Below are 25161 nucleotides of genomic sequence, written 5' to 3'. Positions count from 1 at the left end.
GTAGTGGGAAGGGATGTGTCATCCTTTCTGGGTTGCAAAGGTTGAACACAAATCTTTGAAATGAACACTTAATTGGGACAGATTGCTCACCAGTTTATGTAAAATGCCAATGACGTTCAAAGATACCATCATCCAATTCAAATACATGTTATAATTAAATAAGCAACTACTGTAAAAATGTAAACTAAGCAACTCGTGAATGTATACGATTGGGCCTGTACTGAGAAGCGCCAATATTGCTAATGGGAATGGTAACGCAGAAGGGCAGCATTCCTGTGCAGCAGTGATCATGTTCCTTCAGTACAGCTGCACAGAGCCTCCAGAGCTTTACTAATACGGAATTACTTTCGCCTAAGAAGGCAGACTATCATAGCAAGTATCTTGGTATGAATTCCAATTAAATCATAGCTACAGAAAGGCATGCATTGTCCATCATGCTTAGAGCACTTCAGCAGCCTTCATTGAATAATGAGGTTTTCACAGGCGAATGTAATTGTTCAATCACCATAATGAAATACTTGTAACTTGTAAAAAGGGGATTATGGTAGAGCTGCACTTGTTTCTGTAGCAGGGTCTTAGCTCTCGCACTTACAGCTGCTGGGTCATTTTCTGTGCTTTTCCGTCCTGTCAACTTGAAACACTGCATCTGGCTGAAGGTTTTGATTTCAAGTTGCTGTAGACAGAGGCTTATTGATGTGGGAATCATGCATCTGTGTGGTTGTTCATTTGATATTCAGGAAATGGCTGCTCATCACTTCTTCTCATGGATAAACACATGCTACAAGTGTTAAGTAAAGTAATGGCTTGTATAAGTGTGCAGATGTAAGGCTCGGACACAATACTCATATATTTGTGGATAAAGGCTTTTATTAATAACTGGAGCAGAAGTACCCGTTCACTAAACGGGTTTTGTAGACGTACATGATAGACTCTTGTCAATTGTTGAAAATGAATGATCCTGTAGGTCGATGTTGTGCCTCACTCTGACATGTTACAGTACATTGCGGTGCATTGCAGTGCACATATCTCAGAAATAGTGTATCCTAGGGCCTTGAAACATGGTTTCGGGACCAATTGAGACACACAAAGTTATAGAAGGATCCCAAAAAATGTTTTTCTTTCGTAGATTGAATGGGCAAAACCTTTGGGCACAGCTAAAGCCTGAACGGCTGGATGGATTTGCACCAAATTTACGGCAGGAGCAGGGGCTTGGGTGAGAAAGCATGTTTTTGTGTGTTTGGTGGAAATCGGACCAATACATTTGTTGCAAAGAACTGAAATGTAAGTCCCAAAAAACTAGTGAAATCTGGGTCTGCTGTGCAGACCCATTTCCCTGTTCGCTCTGCGGACCGAAGTCTCATTGGCCTGCGGTACGCTGTGCTGTCGGCGAACATTGGACGTGGCCGATGGTTGGCTGGAGGGAAGTGGGATGTGCATCAGGTTTTGTGAAACACCGCCATAGTGTATCAGAGGACAGTGTTGTGGTGTGTGTGCCAAGCCCCTAATGCATTGTGTTCATGGCTGGGCCTCTTGTATGTAACTGTGTGGCCACTAAAAGTACTCATATCTGCCTCCGCTCTGGCTTCCCTTTTCCCCAGTTCACCACGTGATGAAAAATGTGATTGCACAGTGACGTGTTGTGCATGAATAGTTTTCAATAACGCTTGCTTGCTGTTTCAGAGGGCAGTGCGGCGGCGAACGGGCCTAGAAAACATAGTTTACAGCATCTGGTGGTGGGAAGAAGGGATGGAAAGGGTGGGGGAGTGAGAAGTGCTGCAAGCGATACATCTCATTAGAAGAAGACAGTGGTGTGCCAGTGGTATCTATGCATACCACGCCAATTCGTTGTTATCTCAACAGGGAACAATCTTGTGTGGTCATTGCAGGCAGCCTTCGTTATGGCATGCCAGCTGCAGCAGCAATGTCTTTCTGTGATGAGTGGTGGCAGGCACATTTGCAGAAGGGGGTGCATTCCACAAGACATGCACATTACACAGATAGTGTGTACTATGGTGTGCTGTGTGTGGTAAGTCCGTTGCCCATTTAATGCATGGCTGCAGCCCTTGCACAGAAAAGTATGTCCACTGGTTGAAAAGGTGTATCGACTGGTTGAAATTCGGTTCCACATTGTCGCTTTGTGTGTTCGGTTTGGCTGCATTGCACACATTGTTGGTTGCATGGGTGTGGTGATTGGTAGAACATCGTACAGTTGTTGGTATATGGGTGGAGATGCTGCAGTGACCAGTCGTGTACTGTGGCCACTGGGTGCACTAATGCAATAATGTAAATATGGAGGAGGTTACGTGCAAATGGTTTTTATATGTGCTTGTGTAATGTGCATTGCGCGGATTAGTAAGTGTTCAAGTCAATTTTGCAGTACTGCTTGTATGCACGTAGTACAGTGTGGAGAGCAGGTCCAATGTTGCAATGATTGTGTTGTTTGATTGGCATTTTTACAATGGTTTCTGATTGGAAGTGGGTATTTGTGCCAAATCCTGTGGTATGTTTGTGGATTACTCCAAGTGGAACATGTGTGCTTGTATTCCTGCTTTAGGGTGCAGAGGTTGGGTAGAAGTGCTGATGCCTATGTTGCCTTTCTGAATTGTGCCACATGCCTACATGTTAGCCTGCATAACTTTGTTATGTTGTGGTGGGTGTCGGCAAGGCCTAGAGTGCTGGGTGCATGGCAGAAGGCCATAGGCCATGCACCCAACAGGCTAGGCCTTCATCACAGCCACCACAATGCAATGCAGTCATGCACTTGTCAGTCTACATGCATGCCAGGTTGGTGACATCTACGCAATTGTTGTGGAGGACATTGTAGAGTTGGTAGAGCAGCAGAAGTGAGCTGCTATGTGTACAATAGCATACGTTGCACATCATTGCCCCTGTCGCACAATAGGGAGCCTCATGTCACCATTTGCGTTTGCTATGGTTAGGCCTGTAGAAGACCCTTGCTTTAGGAAGTGCTGTAAGATATGGCAGCATGAAATGACATGCTCAGCAGCACACATGTAAAACATGGCCAATGCACACAGCCTCCTACATACGTTTTGCCACACCTGCACCCAACAGCCTAGGCCTTTATAACAACCATCACAACCTATTGCAGCCATGCAGTTGTCACTCTGCATGCATTTGAAGTTGGTGACTTTTACACAATGGTTGTGGAGGACATTGTGCACTTGGTTGACATGTGGAAGAGAGCTGCTATGCGTAAATTAGCATATGGTGTACATCATTGCCCCTGTTGCACAATAGGGCGCCACATGCCATCATGTGCATTTCATATGGTTTGCCCCCTTATAAACCCCTTGCTTTACAGAGTGCTTTAAGATATTGCAGCATGAAAGGACGTGTTCACCATCACACATGTAACCTATGGCTAATATACACAGCCTCCTACATAACGTTCAGCCTACCCAACGGACCGTTATGCAGCCATGGATGCAAATATGTGCCCAGGGTGAAAGCTGGCTCGCTGAATTGCAGGTGGGGAGTGCAGTGCACATGAAATAATCATTTAACCATAGCCTGTACAATTACAGGCTCAATTGAAGATGGGGTGTGCAGTGCACATGACATGAGTATTTAAACATAGCGTGTACCATGGTGTCTGCATGCATTTGAAGTTGGTGACTTTTACACAATGGTTGTGTAGGACATTGTAGACTTGCTACAGCAGCGGAAGTGAGCTTGTACGCATACATTAATATACGGTGTACATCATTGCCCCTGTTGAACAATAGGGAGCCTCATGCCATCCTGTACATTTCCTATGGTTTGGCCCTTATAATCACCTTGCTTTTTGGAGTGCTGTAAGATATTGCAGCATGAAAGGGCATGCTCAGCAGCACACATGTAAACTATGGCTAACGTACACATGCTCCTACATTCCGTTCAGCACACCCAACGCAATGTTATGAAGCCATGCGTGCAGATATGTGCCCGGAGTGAAAGCTGACAGGATGAATTACAGATGGGGAGTGCAGTGCACATGACATGATCAATTACACATAGCCTGTACTATGGTGTGTTTTCTGTGGGGCGGGCCTAGCGCCTTGCATGCATGGCTGGAGTAGAAAGCGAAAAAGGAGTCCTTCTGCTTTGCAGTGCCGCTGCACTCCTGGTACTTGGAGAAGCGTACGTGCCACATTCTGCGTTTCTCACCATGCTGGCCAATGGAAATGGGACTATGGCCTTTGGCCAATCAAGTGCTCAAGGTGTGCATCACAGGCAAGAGCCCCAATAGGGAGAAGGACTCCTCCTGCTCCACTGGGGAGTGGCACTCGCGGTACTTGTGGAAAAGTACATGCCACATTCTGCGCATCTCACCTTGGTGGCCAATGGAAATGGGACTGCGGGGAATGTCCAATCAGGTGCGCAGGGTGTGCGTCACAGGAAAGGGCGGCATCATTTTTTCCATTTGTTTGTGTGGTGCAGCTGGCAAACATGGCAAGACGCCTAGTTTTTGTTGTGGGTGATGCCTTTGTGGAAGATCTGTTTGTGTATGCCATCCAAAAAGGATTTTGTGGCAATTTCGGGTTGGAGGGAGTGGACACTTTGCGGTGCAGTGTCAAAACATGCTGTTTCGGCAGAGTGCTTGTAGAATGTCGACGCATGGGCTCTTCAGCGACTGTACAGGTTGTGGTCCCATGCAGCTACAGCACTTTTCTAACCACCACTAACATTGTTTGCGGCCTGCACATTCTGCTGTTTGCTTAGTTGCTTTTACATGCAATAGTATGTGCATGACCAAGCGGCACCAGCTTTGCCATTTTGTAGACTCACTACAAACTGTCCCACCTGCAGTTACATGTTTTCTTCAACTGTACGACCTGCAGGCGATCTCTTGACACTTTCCATCACACTGATCAGTTTAACACGATGTGTCTATTTCACAGGTCATGAAAGGCAATCAGCACATCAATCAAATTAATGCGACATTTACCCTACCTACGTTACACTGCAGATTGCTGTTCCTTGTTTATCAGTGGGCGTCATACAGTCAGGCGTGCTTTAGCTACACATTGGTAGGTTTGCAGAGCCACCCACATAGTCGGCAGGAGTAGTTGAAATGCGGTAGCCTACCATATGAACCCGTAGGGCTGGCGACATGGGGTGGTGTTACCAGCACACAGTGGATGACCTATGCATGGGTATAGGTGTGGAACAGATACACGTGAGCTTCCCCAAGTATTTAACAGTGCATTATAAAATGCGGACATGCTGCCACAAATGGAGTCCTACGGATACTTGCAGTGTGATTGCACATACGCCGACCAGGTGCAGTCTCCCTAGAAAACTTCCATATTGCTCATCTGCAGTCATCTGGGCCAGTACTGTGCAGCACAGATTCACCATGCAATGTTAACACAAAAACAGAAACTAATCAAACACTCAACAACATTTACCATGTACATCTGTAATTGCTAATATACACCAACACTATTCGGAAAAGGAAGGGGTCGTGCAAATGGATACATACACCAGACAATTTGGCCTTTCCACACCTTTATCATGAGGGCAGCCAAGGAATCAGTAACAAACCGTTGTCAACGGGACGTTATGGTTCTGTTGCAGTACCAAACAGCTATTATCTTTACAGACAACACTATGCTAAAGCAACGTTCTGGTTACATTGCCCTACTAAAAACCTATGAAATTCACTAATAAGAACATTGTTAAAGGGACGTTATGGTTAAGTTGCTCTAGTAAGACCTATGCAATTCAATTGACAAACGTTGTTACAGGGATGTTATGGTTACAGATAAAACCAGAAAATAAATTGCTAGTTACGGTAAGCTAAGCAACCATAACTCATGCCACCAGTGTGCACTGCAAGGACTAACACCCATGACATCAAAGGTGCCATCACAAATATCATTGATTTTCAAGTTACCAATCTCCACTTATAATGTCATCTGGGTAACTAAAGGAGTAACATTATTTTTCTTCAAGCACAACAACATGTTATCTTCAAATAGCAATACAATTTGAGTTCTACCCTATACTTTAATCCATCTGTCTGTGTGTAATAAATATACACGTGGCTCAATACACAAATACATTTAAAAAAAAGTGTTTGGAAGGTCTTAAGACTCCAGCCAAATAAATTTGTAAAATAAGTAAATGAGAGAAATATTAATTATATATTGAAATTGGGGATGACTGGGACCATAACTTGGAAGGGGGCAGGTCTAGTAGGAATGTCCTTGACAAAAGAAAACAAGAAATGAGGCAAACTCTTTTTTCATGACCATAATGCCAACCTAAGTGTTTATTATTTTCCTTGACATTTTAGTTGGCTCTCGATTAGGGTAACCTATTTGTATTGGCACAAGCCCATGTTGGTTGCCATCATATCAGACTGCGCAGATGCACTGAATGTGCTGAATGTGCTTGCATATTAGCAACTTTAAAATGTCCACATTTATTATATTACCACCAGTGATGAATACGGTTGGTGAAAATTTGGCGTTTCTAAGAAGTCCTTCAAGCTTGAGGCATCTGGGCATAATGGTATCAACGTATATAAGAGTTTACCAGCATAGAATTATTTTAAACTACTGAGCTTACTTGAAAGAGAAACCGAGGGGTTGATAAAATCTTTCCATTTCTATAATAGATCAGATCTCTAATGACAATTTCTCTAGTCACTTATCTATTTTACATGTGCCAAAATGTCTCCATATTGCCATATGATACATTTTTGAAAGGGTTGACACCAGGATTACTTGGTCTGGGAAGGTTCTGTGCATTGAGCTAGATACATTGTGCAAGTCCTTTGAAATCGGTGGATTATCAGTGACGGACATGGCACAGTACTACCTTGCTGAGGCACAACAAGCCACATGGTGGGACAATGGGGGTCATTACAAGTCCGGCAGTAACCCGCTGGTGCTACTGGAGGGTTGCCGCCAGACTGTAACACCCTTTCCGCCCTCTGACATTCCGGGGGCCACCGGGACATTGCAAGCCTTGGTGGCCTGGGATATCAGGCAGCAGAAATGTTAGTCCCCCATCCCCACTGGACTCCATGTGAATGGGGACTGATGGGTTACATCAGTAACGGTGCCAGTGCTTCCGTGACAACTGTGCCTACCAGGTCTGATGCACCCGGCAGATCCGATCTGCGGCATGCAATGGCGCCGGCAGACACAGTTGTAGTACGGCAGTCGGAAAAGGTGCCGGTATGTTGCACCGGCACCCTTACTTACAGACTGCCGTACTTGTAATGACCCCCAAATGACAGTCCAGACCTGTTGCATATATACATGGAGAACACAAATGTCCATTTGGCCTCATTACTGGTACTCCCTTGTAGAAAAAAAACTCTGAGGAATGCGATTAAGACATGGCACATAACACCATCGAAATTGATTGAACTCATCGGCTTACCTATTACATTGACACCAAATATTATGATTTTTACAGTACAGGTCCACTTGATAACTTTAAAAAAACCATTCCAAATTCAACTTGGAAAGTTGTGATCAGTACATGTGTTGTTTTATTTGTGGAAGAATCTTTCATAACTTTTTATAAACAGAGGGGATGTGAGGTGAAAGGATTCAACATGTTTCTTTACTATGATACGGTTGATAAGGAAAAGGCACTCAAACCTCAGTTTTGAGTTTTGTAAAAAATTGCTTCCATTATTGATCGGTGCAGTATAAAAGTTTAAAAACATAATATATTTGCTAGACATTGATTAGTCATGAGTTGGAGGAAACAGGTTGTTCCAATCATAGATACATGGTTTGCAGAGTATTATTTTGTAATATGTAGGCAGATACATACAACACTCTAATGCATTTGAACTGTAGGCCAAAGGATATGTGAAGAGACTGGTCCTAACTGCAGAAAGAAATTGAAGTTGTCAATACAAAAAGAACATTGAATTAAAAAAAAGAAAAAGCTCTCCCTTGGAATGGCCAGCTGATGCTTGGTAGAAGCCCGCTGCATGTTTTTTTTTGTTTTTTTTTTGTTCATGGTTATATAACCTTTTACAAAATCTTTGACATAAAAATATACACAGAGAATCAATGTTCAATGAAAATTACTTAATTAAAAGGTTGACATGTACAAATGCAAAAGCGTTACAGCAACGCATTATTTGAATAAGATCACTGAAACATGAACAAAACCTTCAGAGGGAACAACGTAAGGCTTTTGTGTCAGGAACAAAGGAAATAAATAATTCCTCATACAATGTAACCTTATCTGGCACAGTATTGATGGTAAAATTGCACTTATTCAAATTCAAAGACTTAAAAAAAGATGCCACAGATAATGTTTTAGAGACATTACATCCACTTATACAACAATGCCATATTTGTTGTTCATTAACCCAATGATGGGGGTGGTAAATTTTTGCCAGATAACAGTGCCTTTTAATGTTTAATTCCTCGCAAAAATAAAGAAAATGCCTTGTTTGCATTCCCTCTGGATGGCAAAATCTACATGCCAAATAATTTGCGGCAATCAGGCCACACCATGCGAATATTTCTTTGGTCAGAAATATGTTCCATCTCACTTGCAAGAAATGTTTGCTATGATGCCTGTCAGGGAACTTAGTGAGATATGGCGCAATCTCACCTCTCTTTTTATGTTCGTGACTAATATGCATCATGGATGGATAGCTATGCAATTTCTGTAGATTCTTGATCCAATCATGATCGAGTAGCTTTTTTTTTACCTTAGTAGGATTCGATATAAGGATATCTATATTCAGATTATTTTTACTCAGAATTCCCGCACAGTTCGTCTCGATTACCGTGACAGCATTAGGCTTTTTCATACTAGCACTCAACTTCAAGGTTTTGTGTAAATTTGCATATAGAGAATAACCAGAGGGCAAGATCAATCTCTTAAATAGAGATAACAAGTTCCATTCCACCTGTGTGTGGATAGAGGAGCGGCCCAATTCAAATCTTATAGCTGCTAACGGAATACAGATTGGAACTCCTAGTACACGCCTCCAAAGCTTAGCTTCCCATGATTCAAGACATTTCATGGCTGACTCATGAAGCAATTTCTGACCGTAGATACATTTTGGTACCACCTTGCTTAAAGTTGCAGTACGGGAAGAATAGACTAGGATCCAAATTTTGTGTATATCACCAGTGCTTGAGAAACCAACATGTTTGCCTTCAGGTTTAACACATTCCTCCCGTTGACAGTTCCAGAAGCAGTTGATATCGTGTAACCAAGGTATGCCATAAAGGAAGCTGAGGTGATAACAGTGTCTTCCCATGACCACAGCTATTGGTGCTTTTTCAAGCTTCTTGATATAACCAAGATTTTAGTTTTCTTAGAATTCCCATTATCAGAGGCAAATGTGGATAATTACTTAAGTAGACGTCTCAAACCCACACAAGATTTATCGGAAAGGAGAAAACTATCTGCGTATGTGAGCCAGGAAAAATGGTAAGAGCGATTAATGCGGTAGGGGTTAGGTAGTCACTGCATCAGACACATACAGATTAAGTAGACATGCCGCTAATGTACATCCCTGTCTAAGATCTGACTCAATAGGAATACATCGGGGCATCACCCCCCTCTATTCAACATTACCCTTACAGGGGAGTTCTTGTGGAGACCTATTATGAGTTCTAAGAGGTTACTTTGAATCCCCCAATTCTTGCCCCACAACATGGTCAATGCCGCGTATGTGCATGAATCAGGGGTGGCCCATGTAGACTGTTGGATATGTCTAAGAATAAGTCTATTGAGAGAGGTGGAATAACCTTTTCGGAAACCGGTCTGAAATGTGGATAATGTAGCTGTTTCAAAGGCCCATCTCTCCAGATGTTGAAGCAGGATAGAGGAAAAGATCTTATTATCGGTATAAAGTAATGAGATCAGCATGCAGTTTTTCGGATATGTCCTCAGACTATTTTTAAAAATAGGAATTAGCCCAGTTCCTTGGGTCTGATTAAATGATGGCATTCGAGAGACCATTTGGTCCAGCAGATCTAGAGAGTTTACATGATTTAATCAGGTTATAGACATTGTTCCCACTAATTCTGATGACAGCGTCATTGACAGGTATTATACTTGGCCTATCCATCTTGGTATATGGTTTTACAGAACCCACTGCAAAGAGACTCAGAAAGTACACTGCCCAGGTTGACTCGGCAATAGCATGTATCTGTGTGGTGCAAGTAGTCAACTCAAGTCTATTTATTAGGGACCAGAACATGCCAACGTCTTTTCTTGACAGAATTCGAAGGACCAATTCAGCATCTCGCTGGAGTAGAGCTGCACACCCTTGTTTACAGAAGAGCTTGTGTTTTTGTTTTACTAATTCAATCGTAATCGTGACAAATTTCGATTCATTTGAAATCAGCTGGCACTTTATTGATCCTTAGGTGTAACTCATTAAAGATTTATTTTGAGCTAACTGTGTGTCATAGACGTGTGGATGTTTCGGATGATTGGAACGAAGGCCGGGTTAGAGATGTACCTCACACTCCAGCTAAGAGAGTTAATAAAACCTTTATAGTTCTCAAGATTGAATGTGTTAAGTTTCCATTCGAGTGAGGACCAGGACAGAGCTTCACGCAAGGGATATGCTGCTTTGTCAATATTCACGGCCATACATCGAACAGCATTACCACCTGGACAGACTTTTAGGTTGGATAGACCTGAGATTCCCTTGTCAAAAACGGCGAATGGGAGGTGTAAAGTGGACCTCTGCATGCAATGGTCGCTCCAAACCGTTGGAGTTATCGAGAAGTCAGAAAAGAGTTCCATCAGCATTGGATTGGCAAATATGTAATCAATCATAGTTCGACTTGAACCTCGAAACCATGTATATTGGGTAGAGTCACACTTACTGAGTTTGTCATGCAAGGAGTATAGATTCAAAGAGGAGAGAGTAGTACTCCATTCAATACCATTTTTTGGTTGTTGATCAAAAATATCAGATTAGAGATTGACTAACATATCTTCAACTAGGATGGAAGTACTTTTTGTATTCAAGTCACCAGCTAATAAAACACAGCGAACTCCACTTCTCACCATCCACTCTCACACTAGATTAACAATAGACAGAAGAAAGTCATCCACATTATCCACGCCTATGTACCAGTAAATATTTACCAGTAAGATAGAAAACTTCTGAGACTGGAATTAAGCTCAACTGCAAGAAGACTATAAGGTAAGTTATCAACTTGACGGGAAGTTACTAATGGATCTGATTTTAAAGCAATTGCCAAACCGACGTATGACCGGCCTTTCCCAGTAAATTTTGCAGCTTGGGAATAAAGTTGATGTCTATGTCTATCTAGCACAGGGTTAGAAATGAGCCAGGTTTCTTGTAACAGGCACCCCGCAATACCTCTGATACTGCCAGATTGGTGTAGAAATTAGAGTGCTCCCTGGAATTCCACAAAATGAATTTTAGTTCTTGATTTACCTCACAGTTTTCTACACTGGCATTTTCATTGTTGAAGCTGCCAGGTGCCTGCTTTAATAGGCCCCTGGATTGTGGCGGCTCTTTCCACTCTAGCACCTAGCTGTTGACTTTCCCCTTTCCACCACTTGAGACAATTAGTAAACGGATTAACCGTACCAGAAGTGTTATCATCATCTTTCTGTACGTCCGCCCATTGGACTACAGAGAATCCCAAATTTTGCAGTGAGTCTGTTTCAGCCAAAACATAATCGAGCACCAATTTAGATCGAAAATGGAGGTGTGCATTTGACACATCATTTTTTTCAGGGAATTCAACACTCTCAATGTCACCAGAGGATATAGCGTTCAGTGTGGGTACTTCTGCTAGTATTAATAAAATGTTCATCCGATTGAGACCTATCGGTATAGAGGCACACAATGTACTGGACATTAATATGATGTGTTGAGGTTAGGAAGGTTGGCATCTTGATAATCAAGATACAATCAGTCATATATGCACTTATAGATAGGCCGCAAGCCATGTAAAGTGATGGCAATGACAAATAACATATATACAGGTATCAGGCTTAACCAGACATGCACACACACGAGTAAGCAAGTCCAAAAAGACACGAGAAGTACTTCAACTAGTTAAATAAGCATGCAGTAGAAACACAGAGAGGTAGAAAATGTGACACACGATGTGTATACATGTATATTACACTTTGTAGGTGTGGGACACATAAAGTAGGCCTCAGAATAACGATATGTATATGAACCATTATAATGCACTATGCCTCAGAAATCCATGGTTGGGGCCACACAGTAAAACGTGTTTGGTTTCCGGCCCATACAAAAGGGACACACACACAGACAAGGTCAGTGACCTTGATGCAGGGTGTAAAGCTGTGGTGTGATTCGTTAGCAGGATGAGGTCACATCCTTTCCCAATCACAAAATGAGAAAACATGATTTAATCAGATGTTGCAACTATGAGCCGACCCGTGAGGGGAAGCAGTAGGAGCCGAGTAGGAATCAGTTACGTATATAGAGGTGCAGCAAGGTCCCACACATCTAAAAAATGAGACATATAACTAATAAAGTTTCTGCCCATGTTCTTAGTAACTAACAAATCCAAGGCCACAGTTTAGTGGGAACGAGGCAATGTGCAGAGGTGTGCACAAGGCAAAGCCACTCAGACGGCAGATACACACTGCCCCCTGTAGGCAAATATTCCCTTATTTATTTATTCATGTATTCATTGTTTTCTTGTTAGGCACTTATACAATAAGAAAATACAGTTTCAAAGCGCCCACAGGGCAGGGCAAGAACGAGGGTGGGAAATACATTAAAAACACAGTATTGAAGAGCAGGGGGGAGGTAAAAAAGACTAACCTACTATGTCTTGTGAGTATTTAGAAAGTGAAAGTGCAGCAAGGAAGAGGGAGAAGAGGAAGTGTTGGGGAGTCCGAGCTCATGGATGAGCCAAGGATGAAGTGCTAGGCATGTTGAGTGCTACACAGACTGGGGTTGCAGGAGGTGTAAGTACAAACTTCCAAGGTGGAGGGTGTTTAGATGCAAGTGCTGTGGATAGACAGGAGCTGGGCAGCTTGGTGTGGAGTCAAGCAAAAATCATTAGGTGACATAAGCATTTCTTACCAAGAACATACAGAGGTAGTCAACTAAGGTTGTTAAATCCAAGAGATAACAAAGTATTGAAGGAAAATACTGGTCACACCCACCCATTCATTGAATAAACAATTTAGTCATGGTCTCAGAGCAAGAGATCAGAAAGCACGCCCCATGAAATCATGCAGTCACATCGTGAGAAAGGAAATAGAAGGGACTCATGTTTTCAACCAGAAGTTGCAACATTAATTGGCGGTTGAGCAATCATAAGGGTGAGAACGATACGATAGTGCCACCATGTTAGCTCTCATGGAAAAGAATGTAAAGTATTCTGTTTTGTTGCCACACTGTTCACTCCTCACAATTGTTTTTGTCACCAATGACCAAAGTAGCTCACCCCAGGATAACCAGAGGGGCCACACCATTCAGAAGTCAAGTTGTATATGAAACATTTCAACCTGTCTACTATTCAATCAAAATCCTGAGAAACTGGAAGGCCCCACCATGAAGTCATTATCATGAGGTAGTTATCAGAAGAGTCACGAGGGATAGGATAGGCCAATAGGGCTAGGCTTTTGATGGAATCACCTGTAGGTCAACCAAGGATGTACATTCAACAAATGGTATTCGTTAAAGTATTCTGAAACCATGTTTGAAATGTCACTCCACTTTCCACTATAAAAGCCGCCATCTTCTGATGTTCTATGAACTATTTTTGGATTGTGCCCAGCCGCGGTTGCATGTGGTAGATTTTTTATTTTTCTTGCTCCCGTGTGTTAGGCAGAAACCTGTGCAGTTCCCTTAGGGACCACTGCAAAAGATTTAAGACTACAGGTGTTTGGCAGTAAACCCACTTGGTAGCAGTCTGTACCACACAGATTCACTTGGTAGCTGTGGCTGAGCAGTCAGACTTCCCTCAAGAAGAGTTAGGCAGTATGTGGAGTATACAAGATAGGGCAATTTACACAATAGAACAAGCAGACACGGAACAGAGCTTGGGTGTAAAGATATATAATTATTTATTTTAAAAACACATCTATGAAAAACACACCGGCACTAATACGGCAAACAACTTCAATCACAATTACTATAAGTATATCAATCCTCTAACAATATTTCGACAAGTCTAGGTTCAACGGCACCACTTATTTGCAGACAGAGGTGAATGCTTTAACCTAGATGGCACTCTAATATTCGTTAGAACGGGAGAGAAAAGGCAGGGTATGAAACCAACTCGGTACCAACACTTTTACGAAGCAAATGCAAGGCAAGTAAGGCAGGGTGTACTGTAGATCACAAAGTTCAGAGGCCAGGCCCACTCGGAGAGAGGCAAGGCGATATGTCCCAAAAAGTATCACAGTGGAAATGCACTTCAAGTCTTTGTAGCAAAATGTCACAGAAAGGTTGGACCAGTTTAGAACAAACGTTTGAGAAGGTCTGGAGGCGACCCAATGGAAAGGTAAGGATTTAAGACACCCCACGCTAACCGTCACAAGGGAAGCCAGGCGGACACGGTACCTTGAAGTGGAGAGACAGCTCCGGCGGGGGCAGTTGTTCCTGGTGGTGGATGCAAGTCAGGGCTTTGCCAGAAGATGAGAGGATCTCGTAGTTGAGGAAAAGTTGAAGATCGTTGCACCACCAGGGAAGAGACCAGCCGGGGAGTGCTCCGTCACAAGGCACCACCTTTTGGTCACGGTACTGGTTAGTGGCTTTCCGGTTGGCGGGGTGCACAGCACGGGCAATTCGACCACTGCCTCCAGGAAGCGAAGAAAAAGCAAGGGACCGGTTGTTCCCACCAGTCAAGGGAAGAAGACTCTCCAGCAGGGAGATCTCCTCTGTCGTTGGGAAGTGGTGAGTCGGTTCAGCAGGGCTCCACCGGAGGTGTCGTCGTTGCAGGTCGGCTCAGCTTTACCCTCGTCGGATTCTTAGGTCCTGTGGTGACTTCTGAAGATCCAGTCCCAAAAGCCCTGCTTTTATGCAGAAAACCCCCATTCATTCAGCCTAGCTGTCAATCAAACACGCTAAGTGGTGAGCGGGGCGGCTCACCACTTGGGCCAATCACACAAGAGTGCGACTTGAGTTGGCAAGGCAACTCAGTCCAGGGTGCCTAAACTCACTCCCACACCCCCTGTGGTACCCAGACAGAATGGCACCACTCTGGAGGGCTTCTGTGTAGAAGCCCGCCAAAAGTAGAACAAAGGGCTCAACCTTTGGTTCGGAGTTACAGAGGCGAACACATACGCTATTTTAAAAACCGAGTTCTGGCAGAAAATACCAACCGGTGGATTTATTTAAGACAAATAAACCGGTGGTATGTTAGAGACTAACGTGAAAAGGTATTAGCCTCCAATAATGGGAATAATCCCATAGAAATATATTAGGGGTCGAATATAACAAGTAGTTTCCACTGCCACCTGCCAAAACTCGACGAGGGGGGACGGGACAGTGCCCCCTCCAACAACAGACCCAGGGGTAATCGAATTACCCCTACCAGTATGTCCACAATAGGATGGTTTGTACTAGTTCTGTTAGTAAATTTAGGTCTAGTAAAGCCAATGGTGACTTTACATTCCCTGGGAGACAGTACTCAGTCCCAGTGTATGGAGTCTATGGTGGGGATCCTCTAGGACACCCCAGTGTTACGGCACGGAGGGTGCGGTGTAACACACATAGTAAAACACAGGAGGCCCTATGGAGTAAAAGACCCCATAGCCCATAGAACACATTGACATTCAAAGGAATTAACCACATTCATGTCCAAGAGTGGGAGAAAAAGAGTCTCACTCTTGGCAGGATGAAAAAAACAAACTCCAGAAATCCAGCAAAGCTGCTGGGGGACTCACTAGGTTAGGAAATTCAGCCTAAACAGAGAATTCTCCCTAACACCGTGCACTTTTATTGACTCATTGGATTACTTTTATTATATTGATTTTTGGGCCTTACCCTACAAGGTTGAATGTCGTGCTGGCAATACAGAAGTCGACACCTCAAGGAATCTGCAAAACATGCAATCAATCACACTTTTCATGTGTCCATTCTTCTATTACTCATAATCACAATCACAACTGTCACCTACATTAAAGGCCCAAGCTCAATGAGGGCCATTAATGTACTCCACAAGAAACTACCACCCCGGTAAAGCCTGCCAAATGGATCACTTTAGACTGAATTATGTCATAAACCCTGCCATAATCGTGGCGCACTCGCTGCCTTTTTTATTGATGGAACAGATTGATCATATATGGCATGTGCTGCCAGTTTTTCTCAAAAGAAACAAATACTCTGAAATAGATAGCAATGGCATGGTGCATTGGTACCATATGGAAGCACCTGTTTCTTTTTCCTATTGGCTAAAGTAACACTGTAATGGACTGTGGATTGAAATCCGAGACTGGTATAGACAGGTGGGTATGTAGATGTGCAGTCAACTGTTCGGGTGGTGAAGAGGCTGCTGTACAAAGAGTGGAGGATGAAAGGAGAGGTCACAGGTTTGGATGGAGCCTGAGTATTCTACTATGCTGGGTGGAACACAGTCTTATGTCAATAGATAACACATGAAATTGGGCAACTTAATTCTCTGGGGCTCATGCCCCTACCGTTTGCACTGCCTAATATCCCAGTATTATCGGGATATTCCAAGTGGTGGAAACAACGGTAAATCCCCATTCCATTGAGTCCCATAGAGTTCCATGGAGGGGATTGACGCAATGACTAGCACCGGTTATACCGGTGCTTACAGCGTTGTTTTGCTGGTGGGGGCCTGATTTACCAGCAGGTCAGGCCTGGAGATAGATTGTGCCCCCCCAGGCAAACTTGTGTTTCCCCGGTATAGTAAAAATGCCAGTGCTGGAAATACCAGCAATTTCACCAGCATTTTTTATCTTACTTTACTTTACTTTCATAAATGTATATAGCGCGGCCCCTGACCCATAGGCTAAAGGACACTAGACATCAAGGACAGAATACAGACACATTTTTACTGTACAGGTGAAATTGTAACGAAGCCCTCTGAGTGTTGGTTAGTACATTAATGTTCTATCAACTTAGGGAGATACTTCCATGTTGTGCATTTTTTATAGTATACAGAATGAAGCAGGTAATTGTAAAAACGTAGGCCCTGTGCAAGCAGCGTTAGTGATGAGAACTGATATGTACACAAAAAAGACAGTAATTTCATGCACATAGTGCCTGCTGATTTCGTGTTGCGTCATGTTTAGCTGTTCTTAGCCAAAGCTTTAGTTTAAATCCCAAAAGGCATTGAATTAATGTAGACTCTATGGTGCAGCAGCCAAACAAATATGTGAAAATATATTTGGAGTGGCAAGATTTACGGTGAACATGGTGCAGATTACACAAGGATGCACGTTGTAGAGAATAATCCTACTCCACCTTCTATCCACCAGAAGGCACGGTGTGCGCAAGAAAGTAGCTATTGTTTTGTCTTTTTTCTGGAGAAAAATGAGGAAGGGAAAGGGGCCTTCTTTCTGATTGAAAAACAAATGAATGCTCTAAGAATCTATACCATTTGCGTTTAGATAGCAGATAATGTTAACATTCAGTCGAGTGTATAGGAGCATATATAAATAGTGCATGTATTTAAGATTAATGTAAACAATATGTCCTTGAGTATGAGATCATTTTGGTTACACGGAAGAAGTTGTTGGGCTGTCCTATCTGGTAATGACCTGCTGCCTGCATTAAAGGCCTGAGGGCAGTAAGGACTTCTAAGGAAGGTCAAAGGTTATTATCACCTTGTAATGCCCCACAACTGCAACACTTGAGGTTCTAATGGCATTCTTTCTGTTGTTAAAGTGGCGAGGGAATAAAGAATTTGAGACAAGGAAATAGGGGTTCAGGTGGTCTGAGGTTTATCTCAGGGGGTTTTGTGAGTTCTCTTTACTTGGCAACCACTCCTTCTGAGAATCCCTGTCCTCCTGGCCAAGAGCTTCCTTAGCTTGAGAGACTATATCCTGGGATCCCGGTGGAAGGATGGCTACAAGTCCTGTAGTAGATCAATATAAACCCTAAAGGTGTGCTACATGGGAACCCAGTGACCTCCTTCTTACCATCTAACTCAATGTCTGGGGCTCTCAAAATAATGGACCTAGGGTCCACAGTCCGATCCCTAATTTTAATCCACACAATTTTCTGGAGCATCCACACCCAGGGAAAAGTCATCTGGTTCACACACAGTGTCAGGGCGGATATAAGTATTGTCTGCATATGCACCTTCTGTTACTTGATCCAGCTTGATTGTCCCAGTGCTCCCCAATCCGATGATTTCTAGTTATCATGTGATGTACTTGCATTCGAGCAATACATGTGGATCTCCTTCTCTTGCCCGTGGGGCTTTGCAGTCCCCACTGAGGCATGCCCTTAACATCACTTCTTGCCCTAAGTGTTTTTTTTAACTTATTTAGCCCTGCAACTTTCCTCTCCAGCTCTATGTATTATTTTGGCTATGATGTTCTCCCTGCTACCGTGACATTTGTCAGGAGCAGGGAGAACATCATAATTGTAGAAATTATGGATCCTCGGCCGAGGGCAGACCTCCACAGATGGAGTCACTTATAGGCCCCAGTCAGGTTCCATAGCTTGGTACTCTTTCATCTGGTGGTTTTGACAAAACCATCATGATCTGAGGTAAAAAGTCTAAGCAAATGACTAGGTGATGCTCAGTGCTTTAAGTGGGGTAAAAAATTGAGGGGGGGCCCTCGTTTGGGGCCGTGGCTTCCATTGCGGGTGTGGCCTAAAAGTGCACAAATCATTGTAAGGTGCGCAAACAAATATATAAATGTATTTGAGCATTTATATATTTGTTTGCGTACTACTATGGTTTGTGATTTTTCAAGCCTTCTTTTATATACATAGCAATGTTACATATTTCTATGTTTATACAAGGTGGCTTGTAAGTGCACAAACCATAGTAAGTTACGCACACTTGTGTGCTTACCTTACTATGGTTTGTGTACTTTTCAAGCTGCCTTTTATAAACATAGACATTTGTAACATATGTCAATGTTTATAAAAGACGGCTTGAAACGTAGCCATCTTTTATAAAGCGTTGAGGATGGACAAAACCCAAGGTGGCTTTGTCCGTCGACAAAGCTATATAAAAGATGCCTTGAATTGTGTACGATTCAAGCCGTCTGTTATAAACATAGAAATATGTCTACGTTTATAAAAGATGGCTTAAACGTACACAGTTGAAGGCATCTTTTATAAAGCCTTGCCAAAGCAGAAAGGCGCCTCGGGCTCAGTGATCTCTGCTTAGAGCAGACAGATCACGGAGCCCGAGGTGTCTTTCGCCCTCTGCAAACCCGCGGGCTCCGTGATCTAATTTGCATATTAGATCATAGAGCCCGCGGGTTCGCTGAGGGTCAGTGACCTGGCGAGGGAAAACTAAGGGACTCTAGCTTCCTCTGATGGCCCCTCAAATGAGGGGTCATCAGAGAAAGTTACAGTGACTGACGGAAGTGCCAGCCAGTCACAGCAACGCTGTGCCTGGCTGGCACTTCTGTCAGCTTGCCTGACGTTAAAGTGGAGGGCGCATCGCCCGTCGCGGCTGCGGCAGGATAATGCGTCCTGCCATGGCGTGGTGCTATCATGACATGTGCAGCCTCAAATTCGTTAATGATGACAGCAGATACCTGTTGTAGACAAAATATTTAAAAGGTAACCTCACATGTGCAAGTTCCTCTCGGTGCATCCATCATCTTCCAAGTGCAGCGCTACCTGAAAAATAATATGAGGGGAAGGAGTTCCCAGCATCCATAGAGTCCAGCAGGGGACTCACCTCGTCTGAAACAGTTTATGTAAATAATCTACAGCCCAGCAGGGACTCACCTCGCCTGAAACAGTTTATGCAAATAGTCAACAGTCCAGCAGGGGACTCACCTCACCTGAAACCGTTTATGTAAATAATCAACAGTCCAGCAGGGGACTCACCTCGCCTGAAACAGTTTATGTAAATAATCAACAGTCCAGCAGGGGACTCACCTCGCCTGAAACAGTTTATGTAAATAATCAATCAGCCCTTACAAGATTATTTTTAGCTTCCTTTCGGATCCCAGGTCAAACAGATTCTTAATTCCCGAGCTCATTTCCTAGCGATTCTGTACTTGGAATACACGTCTGATATGCACCCCCCCCATCCCCTGCCGGCCAATGGCCGGACTAGAATATTTGATTAATAGCGAATGGTGCAAACAGTTTTTGCCTGAATTCAAATCTAATAATGGTTTCACCAGGAAAAAATTTGTCAGAATGTAGTTTTTCTTTTTACCGTGTTCATAACTTAACAAGAAATGTACTAACACATTTATTTTGAGGTTACGCAGCAAACAGGACAACAAATAGCCCGTTATAGTTTGCCCTATAATCTGTTCGCTCCATTTTTAAATTAAATAACATTTTGCGATATATGCCTTTCCTCAATGTTTAGCACCAGTTCAAACAATTGTATATAAAATGCTCTATGTAAAGCGCTTCGGTTAAAAGTGCTATATAAAGGACAAGTTATTATAAATATTAAGTAAACTGGAACTGGGGAGTCACCACTGGGACAGACGTATCCAAACTGGTTGGGACCATGGAAGTGTCACGATTCATGACATTACAGGGATATCTGACCTCGCAGTGAACTCGGAGAAGGGGAAGTGGGCTTGTGGATTTAGGCAGACATGTATAGTCATGCAAGGTGACACAGTGATGGACGGATACATGTGGCAGAAGAGGGAAACCTGGAACCAGACCAGGCACACACACACGGTGAAAGCAGCAGCTATGCAGCCATCTAATTCAAGAGGTGGTTGTTCTCATTTGCATGGCTGCAGAATATTGTATTTCAGTTTACAAATTGTTCCCTCAGTTTTCCACACACTGCTATAACTCACACACGCCAATGAGCTTAAGAAAACAGTGTGTGTATTCCTGCGTGTCAGTGATTGAAATATAACTAGATGACGTCAGCCCGCACAGCCGTCAAATACAGCTTAAGTCACGTGAAAGGTGCACAGAACGAGAAATCATAGTTGTGTGAATTACTCCACGTGGACGGCTGGGAGACCTTTTTCACCTGCCAAAGCCAAGTCACTTACTCAATAGAAGGAATCATCTAGCCACCTAAGCACGGCCATCAGGGGCACTGAAGTGTGAGGCTGAGTAAGAGCTGCCAAGGGTGTAAGGGCAAGGCGCGGTATTGATGGCAGAGAATAATGAAGATCAATGGTCTTGACAGGGACCTTGTACAAGTGTTGGGATTTTAGACTCTGCCACCGTAAATTATAATCCTGAGCAGGGGAATGCCATGGGGCGGCTGCCGCCTCGCTGCCTGGTGTTTCATCTCCTGCTCGTAGTGCTTCCTAAGGCGGGAGGCAGGCCCGTTATAAGGAGCACTTATAGAATTATCTTAAATTTGGTGCGACAATGTATTCGACTCTGAACACGAAGCCTGCAAGTGAGAACAAGACCGAGGAAGTAGCGCTGCTGTTCAAACTTGACGCCTGTCTCCATCGAGCCGGTCGAGGGTCGCAGGTTCTAATCCGTACAGCTGCAGAAGAGTTACTGATCCTGTTAAAACAGGGGAGTGAAGGCTTCAGTACAAACACAGCTATTTGAACGCCCACTACATTTAGTTGGACGTATGACCACCATACTTGCTTTGATCTTTATCGCCACAATTTGAGGCACGTGCCCATGTTTTTAGGTTATAGATACTCTTTCCTCCATTCTATCTAAAAGGCTTTCTATCACACACGTTGTATGTGGTATTCACCTTTGTTTTGTTACCACATTTCATTGGGCCGTCTTAAGAAAAGGTTGTATATCACAGGAACCTTTGAACAAATTAAACTGTCAAATGTCCTTTTAAAAACAAGATCTTTTTTGCACGAGCGGGACAGAGCGGGCAGGCCAGGAACACAAATTGGCTCTTATCATCCCATCTTGGACAGCAAAATCCCCAGCAGCAATGGCACCATAAAAAATCAAGACATCTGTAGTAGGACTTGCCGATGTAGCATCGCGTCGGTGTGTCAACCCAACCACCTGTGTCCCAGCAAGAAAAGTCCAGTGAAGCACTTGACCCAGTCACGCAGGCAGTTAAGGATTTCTTTTCCCTATGTACAAGTGGTTGAGTAGAAGTGCTGAAGGTTTATATCGACCCTGTGAATTGTGCATTTCTGAAAACGAAGCCTCGTTAGAAGCAGAAGCGGCTTTCCCTACCCGGCATTGCGAGGTTCCTGAAGGAGGCGGGGCCGCGGCGCACTCGTGACCTCGCTCACGTGACTCTGGGCAGCCTCATAGGACAGAGGCTACCACCCTTGCGGCGTTAAGCCCGATAGGGGTAAAGGGCATCGGCTGTTGTGCGGCTGTTTGGCGCTGAGGCACCTACTCATACATTCTGTGCATTTAAGGAAAAGAGCCACCCTGACTAGCCCTACTATCAGGCTACTACCCCATAATAGACACTTATAGTTTCGGGCAGGAGCTGCGAGCGAAAGGGGCTCCCTGCCTAAAACAATCCGCTGCAGACCCGCAGTCAAACCAAAATGGAGCCAGAGGTACGTCCTAAAATAACCTCAAAAGACGTCCAGGTAAAAAATACATCTCACTCAGGAGTAAAACCAACTCCGGAAAAGAAGAGGAGGAGCAAGTCTGATTCGGCTCCGATGGTGTCTCCATCTATCTTACAACTCCTGCAAACACCTCATTCAACCACCAAAATACCTGTAACTTCGGCTAAGACGAACATGCTAGCCCTATCGCAAGAGGGTGAAAAGATCCCCAAAACCGGCATTTCGATCACACCGGATTCACAAGGAGAACTGGGGGAGCTTTCTGTGCTCGCACAGTCCATGTCGCCGTCTAGGATGGCTGGGGACTTGAGACCAGAGGAACAGTCCATCATGGCGCGAGCTCGCTTACCGGCGCACATGCCTGCCCCTAGCACTGTCCCCGCTCCAGGGCAGGTCCCCAGACTTCGAGAGGAGCTCGACTCTTCTGAAGCAAGAAACTCCAATGTCGATAACAATGCCCCATATGGGAGAGAGGCGATACCAAATGAAGGAATCAAAACAGTGAGAACGAACGAACCTGAAATAACTAAAACACCCACACAGCAAAAACATACTGAAGGCAAATCACAAAGCCTCGTGGAGGAAGGCAAAACGGTGACAAACTTGCTAACTGAAAGATTAAAAAATAACCTCATCCCGAATGCGATATCGATTAAAGTAATGATTCATGATATTAGCGAGAATTCCAAGCAAACCCTGGCTAATAAACCAGTTAGACTTTGCAAAGACGCAAGAGAGAGTGAGATTATTGCAGTCCCGGACAAAGACTCAGAATTGGATGAAGATGCGCTGGAGAGTGATAACCTTATAGAGGTGGACCCAGAAGATTGAGAAAACTCCAATAAAGAAACAGACGGCAAACAACTGAAAACCGGCTCTGGTGTTAAAAGGAAAAAAAGAGGCAAACTAAATATTCTGGCTAAAAACAGGCCTCAAGGAGGGAAAAAATCCACAAACTCAAGAACAACAAAAAACACCATGCAAAGTGAACAAAAAACTAAATAAATAAATAAAAAAGGACTGCCAAACCCTCTGCTATCTCAACCATTAAAATATTTCTTTACACAACAGCATAAAAGAAAACAGAGCATTGACACTGAAGTTTCTGACGCAGAGATGTTGGAAATAGCAACCCAAACCGAGCCCGCACAAAAACAGAGAAGAACAGAACCGTCTGAAATGGAAAGAGACAAACAACCTCAAACAAATGGCCTTTTGCAGGAAAAAACCTTGCTACTTACCAACGATGGACGGTCGTATATTGAAAAAACAAAAGGCCTTGAGATCCCCTCTCCGGATGCCCCGAGCAGTCATAATCTTCCGGGTACCAGGACTGATATTTCCCAGATCCAAAGCATGCTAAATGGACCCCCACAAACTATACAGGAGATCTTCGTTTCAGACAATGACCAGGAAGAAGAGGAGCCAAGAGCGGCTAAATCAAATTGGGAACCAACCCTACCAATTTTGAATCACCATGACAAAGATGATCGTCAAGCATGGACAAAGCCCCATCTACCGAGCAGATTATCCCCTGTTCCACCCTTATCCTCGACGAAATTTGGATCATCGACCATCCCCCCCGAAAAAGAGACGACTTAGTGAAATTGCTGCAGCGCTACAAAACGAATCTCCCAATAAGAAACCGGAAATGATTGCCATAATGTCGGCTATGACTATTGTTTTGGCGCCCTTCTGCAAGTTATATGAAACAATCAAAGACAATGTCCAAGACAATACAGCAATCCTCTCCAACTTAATGGCGAATCTGGTCCAGATGGACTCTACCTTATCAACTAATGCGGAAAAATCGTTCAACCAGAAATTGAAATATGAAAGGAAAATTGAAGTATTGGAGAAAAAAAATCGAGAACATGGAAAAACCGACAGATAATGTACAGAAACTACTTAATCAGAAAACAGTGTGGGAAACTAAAATAGAAACACTGGAAAAAAGATCGAGAGATTGGAATCCTTGAATAAAAGGTCCACAACAAAATCAATGGCCATCGAAAATGGTAGACAGGAATCTACGACTCAGGTAAATGAAAAAAACAAAACCGTGCTATGTCTGATGCACGATAATCTAGAAGGAAGGCCTTTGGTCATAGCACAAAAAATGCAATACCCGATAATTGACTTGATGGAAAAGAAAACTAATCTAAAGAAGGTTTCCAAAACATCTGCCGAAGATGTTAAGAGGGGATGTGGCCTGGGCAAATCAGTACGCAACGAAAATCCACAAGTTCCACATCCTAATCCAGAGAAACCTGGACTCCTAAGATCGCCAAGAACAACAGAAGAATTTCTAGGAAGCTTCGACCTAATGAATATGTCAACGCACTCAGAAACAGGGCAACTGGACTCAAGTGAAGCCATCATAGAAGTGAGGGAGATAAAATCCCCGGATCAAGTGGAAATGCCCTCAGTGAAGTCCAAAAGGTACAGCGATGGATCATGCCAAAATTACAATGCGGCTGCAAATTTGACAGCCACACAGGCACCAACCGCCCAGACAATCGCGGAAGATAGGAAGAGGCGGACGTATGA

Source organism: Ambystoma mexicanum, chromosome 6p, assembly GCF_040938575.1.
Source record: "Ambystoma mexicanum isolate Mex_15411 chromosome 6p, UKY_AmexF1_1, whole genome shotgun sequence".
In the NCBI taxonomy this organism is placed as follows: domain Eukaryota; kingdom Metazoa; phylum Chordata; class Amphibia; order Caudata; family Ambystomatidae; genus Ambystoma; species Ambystoma mexicanum.
Note: the sequence above shows the minus strand (reverse complement) of the source record.